General features: G+C 45.1%; 1 pseudogene across 1 annotated transcript; it reads right to left on the bottom strand.

The window, feature by feature from the left end:
- Window positions 1-299: 299 nt before the first annotated feature.
- Window positions 300-4,216, bottom strand: LOC125509951 (uncharacterized; annotated as a pseudogene). The gene is made up of 5 exons (XR_007284359.2): window positions 3,622-4,216; window positions 2,659-2,731; window positions 981-2,554; window positions 747-913; window positions 300-660 (listed from the first exon to the last, which is right to left on the bottom strand). The product of XR_007284359.2 is annotated as an uncharacterized LOC125509951 (transcript).
- Between the last annotated feature and the right edge of the window lie 3,114 nt (window positions 4,217-7,330).

Raw genomic sequence — 7,330 nt, 5'->3', positions numbered from 1 at the left:
ATACTGAACCACTTCTGTTCAAATTATCATAACATATTGAGATTACATATTTCTGTAAAAAATATGGCAACACCTTGCTTGTAATTATAGAACAAAGAATTTATGAGAACAATATAGTATTTTCATCATAACACATAACAAGGATAAAAGGTAGCACCTTGCTGGAGCTAGCTTGCATGAGAATAACATATATTAAGATAACATATTTCTCTATAAAAAATTTGGTAGCACCTTGCTTGTAATTTCAGGATCAAAGAATTATAAGCATGACAATAACATATTTGCATCATAACACATAATGAGGATAGTAAACAAGAGAAATAGACATGGTACTCATAGTCCAGTACAAGAAACTGAAGTGCACAAAGGAGACCAATGTCCAGTACAAGAAATTGAAATGCACAAAAGAGACCAATGTCCAGTGCAAGAAAACAAGTCCACAAATGTCATAGAAAGAAATAAGTTCACACTTTTCAGTTTTTTCTTGCTACGAGTGGCCATCGCAGGGCTGTTTGGTTGCCTTTTCTTGCTTCGAGTGGCCATTGCGGGGTTGTCCGCTGCAGCTAGGATCACCTTTGCCTTCGACTTGCCCTTGCGCCATTTTGGTGTTGACGCAATTTCCATTGAGGTGCTCTCAATTTGGTTTGAACCGGTTTTGAACTTAAATTAACAATTCATGTATAAGTAGATGATATGATTGCAAAAGAGAAGCACAATATAATCTTGAAAACTAAGGTGTCATTTACCTCACAGATTTAGATGATGTAGTCTTAGATGACGTTGACTTCACCACATCTACTTCACTTGGGTTGGTAGCTGAACATGGAAGGGGCAACGTTGGTTGGGTACCTTCGATTGCTTGAATATTAGAGTCACCACTCCTTGCTGCAACTTTGGATTTATTTCTTTTTTCCTACATGACCAAAAGAACATTAGCATTGTTATATGCATGATAATTGTTAACAAAATTACACTCTTGCCTTCATTCTTTTGCCACATTAGCATATGCTTCCTTTGCATCTAGATCAGCATTTTTGCAACCTTGCCATCTATGACCATAGTCTTTGCAAATTGGGCACTGATGTTGTCCTTTTCTTCTCTTGCTCTTGCTATGCTCAGCACCACTCTTGTGCCTCTCTACTTTTCACCTCCCAGGAGCACTTTGAAGGATTGGAGGGTGCAAAAAGAATTCATGGGTTTTCTTTGGCCATTGAGATGCATCAGTAAGCCCCGGCATTACAGGAGTATATGCTGCTGCGAACTTGGCAACACTGTAGTAATCATCAACAAAGTGTTCTATAGTGACCCCTCTAATTCCGGTGATGAAGGAAATGGCATGCTTGCAAGGCTTCCCTGATACTTGGAAATCTCTACATGTGCATATCCTCATGTCCAGATCCACAACATGTCGCTTGCCATCTTCACCACCCTCACTCACCTCTGCTTTCATGTGGTCAATCCTCTCATACTCTATGTCCAACCCTCTACTCTTTGCATTCAACTCCTTCATGACACTAGGTAGTATACGATGGCCTTCCAATTTTTTGGCAATCCTCCTCCTCTTCTCCATCTTCACTAATATCTTCCTTCTAATTTTGTCCACCAACTGAAACAACATCATGCCCTTGTGCTTGATAATCCAGTTGTTGAAGCACTCGTCCAGATTGTTTGTCACATAATCCACCTTTGAGGAAGTGGAAATTTTGCTCCTGGACCAAAGCCTACTATGGTATCTTGTCAAGTACTCTATTGCTTTAGGTTTTTTCTCATGTATGGCTGCCATGTGGGCTTCGAAAGCTTCTGGGGTCCATGAATAAGCTGCTGGCCACATATGGTCATCAAATACTTCACCATGAAATTTTTTCTTAAAGTTGACAACCAAGAGGTGCATGCATTCCCTATGTTCAGCATACTTATACACCTCTTCAATTGCACTATTAATCCCTTTTCCTGCATCCAAACAGATTGCAAGTCTAGGTAGACAACCGATAGCTTGATGAAGCTTCTCCATGAACCAATCCCAACTTTCTGTTGTTTCTGAGTTAATAATTGCATAAGCAACAAGGTACAACCAATTGTGCCCATCAACAGCACTAGCAGTTGCTAGCTGACCTCTGTACTTCCCAGTGAAATGAGTACTATCAATTGCCAAGTATGGTCGGCAACCAGCCAAAAACCCATCACACAAAGGCTTGAATGCAACAAACATCCTCACAACCCTTTTTTCCTTTCTACTCCATTGGATCAATGGCCACTATGCTTCCAGGAGATCTTTTTTCAACTTCAGCTTTCCAAGCATATAACTTGTCAAATGAATCATCCCAATTCCAAACAACCTCATCGATGCTAGCTCTCTTCCACGGTAAACTTTTTCATAACGGATCCAAATCTTGTACTTATCATGCAACCTCCTTCGTAGCTCCATTGATGTCACACTAGGATCTTATTTTACCCAATCAATTACCTTGGAACATATCCAAGACTTTGAAGCAGCCTTCGGGTTATCACTTTTTCTTGTGCTGTGAAAATTATGTTCTTCATCATGGATTTTCACCTGCAAATACAAATCATATAACAATCAGTACTAAATACTAATTCACTTTGAAGTTAGACATCAATTCAAGTAACATAACATATATTCAAGTATCATATACATACCTCCATAGTGACACCGTCATCAGTTGTATCGACATGTATTCTCCATTTGCATCCTTTTTGTGCACATTTAGCTCTGAATCGAGTAGGTTCAGATTTTTCAATTTTGTACTCAAATTCACGATTAATAGAGTATTGAGCAATTGCCAATCTAAACACTTCAATATTCGGGTATATAGTGCCCATAGCCATGGTTGGGTCTTCCATGTTATGCGCTACATCCGGAGGAGCATCATCCGGTATAGCATCTTTTGCAATCCACTCCTCATCATCACTGCTATCCTCAACACCATCCACATCAACTACAACATTATCAACCTCATCCTCACTACTATCAGAATCCGAGCAAGCACTACCAATTGAGTACTGTTCTTCCTCATCAATACCTACATGTTCATATTCCTCGTGTGGATTCGCTAGATATGTATCCGTAGGTTCTTCAGTTTCTTCACTGACATTACTTGGCTGACTAGGCAGTGCTAGAGAAGGTGTTGCATGTGAAGGAGTACATGGCGTATTAGCATTTAACTCATCCCTTTTTTCATGTTCATTTAAAACTTTAAGTGCTACTTTGCCATGTCTAACTTGCTTAAAACACTCAAACATTGTCATCAACTCTTCATCATTTACAACAGGTTTGTATTTCTCACTAACACTATCAAACCATTCTACAATGATAGTTTCATCATCAGACCACACAACCCAATTGTACTGTGCAGAAATAGCATCTAGAAACCCCTTCATAGTAGTGGTAGCATGCAAATCAATGCTCCAACTAAAGGAAAAACCTCCGCTGAAGTTACGGCGACTGCTACATATCCTAACTTCTTGCACACATGTTGATGCATGGTCCATCATGCGGACGCAACCATGACAATCATGAACCAATTTGTCTAAAGATTAGGTGCAATGTGCAACTAAATATCATGAGAGAACATATCACGAACACATGAGACAATGAACTACCTTACTGCAGGAATTCGTCGTGGGGATTGAGCAGATGTTGAAGAAGCAACATCCTCACCAGATGGAACAGGAGATCCATCGGCTGTAGGGGCGCCGATTGTTGGGGATGAGGCGGCAGTAGACACTGCAGGGGCGGCGGTGGCTGGAGCAGCATATGTAGGGCCGGCGGCTGGAGAAGCACCAGTAGGGGCGCCGGCGGCTGGATCCGCAGCTGTAGGGCCGGCAGCTCCGAGATCCGGTGATGTAGGGCCAGTGGCGGAAAGATCCCTAGCTACGGGGCTGACGGTGGAGGGAGCAGCAGTTGGAGGGCCGGTTGCGGAGGGAGCAACAGCTGGAGGGCCGTAGGCGGCGGGAGCAGCAGATGGAGGGCCGACTGTGGCCGAAGCAGCAGCTGGAGGACCACCAGCGGGAGCAGCAGCAGGAGGGAAGGGGGTGGAACGGCCGGTGGATGGAGAGACGACCACGAGAGGAGTACCTCCGGCCAGCGGGAACATATGCGGGAGGGGCGGCGGCGGCGGTTCCGCCTTGGCCACGCCGCGGCCAGGCTGGGGTTGGAATCGGGGGAGTTGTGCGGGGTGAGTATTGCGGGAGGAAAGAAAGGGTTTTTTTACCATATGTTTTTCCCTTTTTACAAGAAAATAAGAGGGTGATAGATGAGGGTAGTACTGGTATTTTCAGATAAACTGACAGGAGTTATTCTATCTAACGATAGATGTATAACGGCAGAGTAATGGCGATGGCAAATTGGCAACGAAACGAGCTTGTAAGCGGTACAAGAGAAAAGTTGGTTTGTTCGATGGAAAATAAGAAATAGCCGAGGTTGTCTATGGTAAATAAGCGATTTTCTCATTGTTCATAGATAAACTTGATCATAAATCCACAATTCATCGGATCTCGGCAAACACACCACAAAAAGTTTTACATCGAATAGATCTTCAAGAACATCGAGGAGAACCTTGTATTGAGAACCAAAGAGAGAGAAGAAGCCATCTAGCTAATAACTATGGACCCGAAGGTCTGTGGTAAACTACTCACACATCATCGGAGAGGCTATGGTGTTGATGTGGAAGCCCTCCGTGATCGAACCCCCCTCCGGCAGATCGCCGGAAAAGGCCCCAGATGGGATCTCATGGGTACAGAATGTTGTGGCGGTGGAAAAGTGGTTTCGTGGCTCCCCCTGATGTTTTTAGGGTATAAGAGTATATATAGGCGAAAGAAGTATGTCGGCGGAGCTCCGTGGGGCCCACGAGGGTGGGGGCGCGCCCTCCTGCCACGTGGAAGCTTCGCGGAGTTCCAAACTTAAACTCCAAGTCTCCTGGTTTGTGTTTGTTCCAAGAAAGATCCTCTCAAAGGTTTCATTCTGTTTGGATTCCGTTTGATGTTACTTTTCTGCGAAACACTAAAATAGGCAAAAAAAACTGAAACTGTCACTTGGCCTCCAGTTAATAGGTTAGTCCCAAAAGTAATATAAAAGTGCATATTAAAGCCCATTAAACATCCAAAACAGATAATATAATAGCATGGAACAATAAAAAATTATAGATACGTTGGAGACGTATCAATCGGCTAAGGTAGTAAAGGGAGAACTACTGCGATTGTGTTTCTGGTTCACCCGGACAAACACCTCAGTAGAGAAAGCCGAAAACTGACTGTCATGATGCGGCGAGAGCTGGTGAGCTATTCGTTGACTAAGTATAAATCTCTTGCAATTTTTCCGCATTATGCGATAGGCTGGCCTCCACCCGGCCGGGCATTCACAGCACCCAAGTTCAGATAATTGAACAATACTAGGGGCTGCGCCCGCACTCCCGTTATAAAACTCATATGGCTAAGTGAGGGTGATAAAGCCGTATAGTCCGATTGCCTGATTCACCGCACTAACACCTCCTTCACGGACCAGTATGTTGGGTCAAGTATGTTTAAGTGCGGTGGATTCAACACTTACGTACTTGTCAACTTCTCGAACACCCCCGTACTACCTACATGGGGGCTGAAGCCGAAAACTGGCCAACTCTTAGATATCATAAGCAGCAGCACAAGAGGAGATATTTTAAAGTAAAATAACCAACATATCATACACAAGCCTTGTTTCATGATACAGGATTGGACAACATAGATACATTCATTAAAAAATGATGCCCTTTGAACATTGTCCCTCTACAATGTGGGATCCTTTCAGGACATCATCAAAGTACCACTCTGGCATGCGGTGCTCTTTGCCAGCGGGTGGTCCCTCGGTTGCAAGATTGATGACATCCATCTTCGCCCGCTGCACCTTGACATGGGCGAAGGCCATCCGCGCACCTTCAATTAAGACCGACCGCTTCACAGCATCAAGCCAAGGGCAGGTGCTGACCAGCCCCTTCACGAGACCGAAGTAGCTACTGGGCATGGGTTCAGCGGGCCAAAGACGGATTATCAAATCCCTCATGGCCAATTCAGCTTCTCCGTTGAGCTCCCTGATCGCTAAGGGGCACAGGATGCTCTGGCGCAAGGTACTGCGACCAGAACAGCTTCTCCGTTGAGCTCCCCTCTTCGACCCGGAAGAACTCCACGGCATGAGCAACACTCCTGGGCAGGTCTGCAAACACTCCTGGAGAACTCCAAATCCGGGTTGGAAAGATATACCTTTTCTTCACAAATATGCTCTGCATGTTAAAGGCCTTACCCGCCGCAATTTGCCTTGCCTCTTGGATCTCCCGGGCAGCGCTTTCGGCTTCGGCCCGGGCTTCTTGTGCACTTTGGAGTGCCTTGGCAAGTTCGGAATTTTTCTCCAAACTCTTGTGCTCTAAGGACTCGCATTTGCCTATGGCATCCTTGAGCTCCTGCTGGACTTCCTCCACTCGCGATTCATGTTAAAGGCGGGAGGCTTGTTCCTCCTCCGCCTCCTTCCTAGCCTCGGCCAGCGCACTCTTGAGGGCCTCGACCTCGGACGTGTCAGCTACAAACATAATTATGAAACTCATTCAGATAACACATAAGAGCTGACACCATTTCAGACGTGTGTTCGATATTACATACCTTGCTTTTCTTCTAACTTCTGCCTTAGCTCGGATGCTTCGGCAGCATGGGCAGCTGACGCCTGTTTCGCAGCCTGTTTGTTCAAATAGATATGTATGTTAACCTCCTTCCTGAGTTATTAGATCCTCGGTTTGGTTTTTATTTCCGAACACCAAACAGAGTCTCAGGGGCTACTATCTATGCACAAGCATTCTTTTTATACAGCTAAAAAACACTGTAAAGCACATACCTCAAAGCCTCTTAAAAAGGCTAGTGTAGGCTTCGTTCAATCCGCTTTTCATGGACAAAACCTTTTCAATCACCGTACCCATAAGAGTACGATGTTCTTCCACAATGATGGCGCTCTGAAGCGCTCTCATCAGAGTGTCCGACGCCTCTGCATTGATAGAGGACGCCGGTGTTGTAGGCGCGTCCCCTTCTGGTAAAGAGGGTTGCTCCTCTGTCTCCGGAACCTGTGGGTTTCCGGAATGACATTTGGATGGGGGACAAACTGGACATGGCCCCCGTCTCCAGTCTCCATGGGGGTCGGTTCCCCCATGTTCTCGACAGCCGATGTGTCACCCTTCGGCACCGTCTTGGCAGCCTCTGGCACCTCTCCCTCTTCCAGAAGGGTCCTTTAGGACGTCACCTCGGTGTTATCCATGGCAGTGGGGGAGGAAGCTGGTGGATGTGATTCGCTCTCCATCAT

The sequence above is a fragment of the Triticum urartu genome, chromosome 5A, assembly GCF_056163025.1.
Source record: "Triticum urartu cultivar PI428250 chromosome 5A, HENAU_Tu73, whole genome shotgun sequence".
Lineage (NCBI taxonomy): Eukaryota > Viridiplantae > Streptophyta > Magnoliopsida > Poales > Poaceae > Triticum > Triticum urartu.
This window is presented reverse-complemented; position numbering and strand designations above follow the sequence as displayed.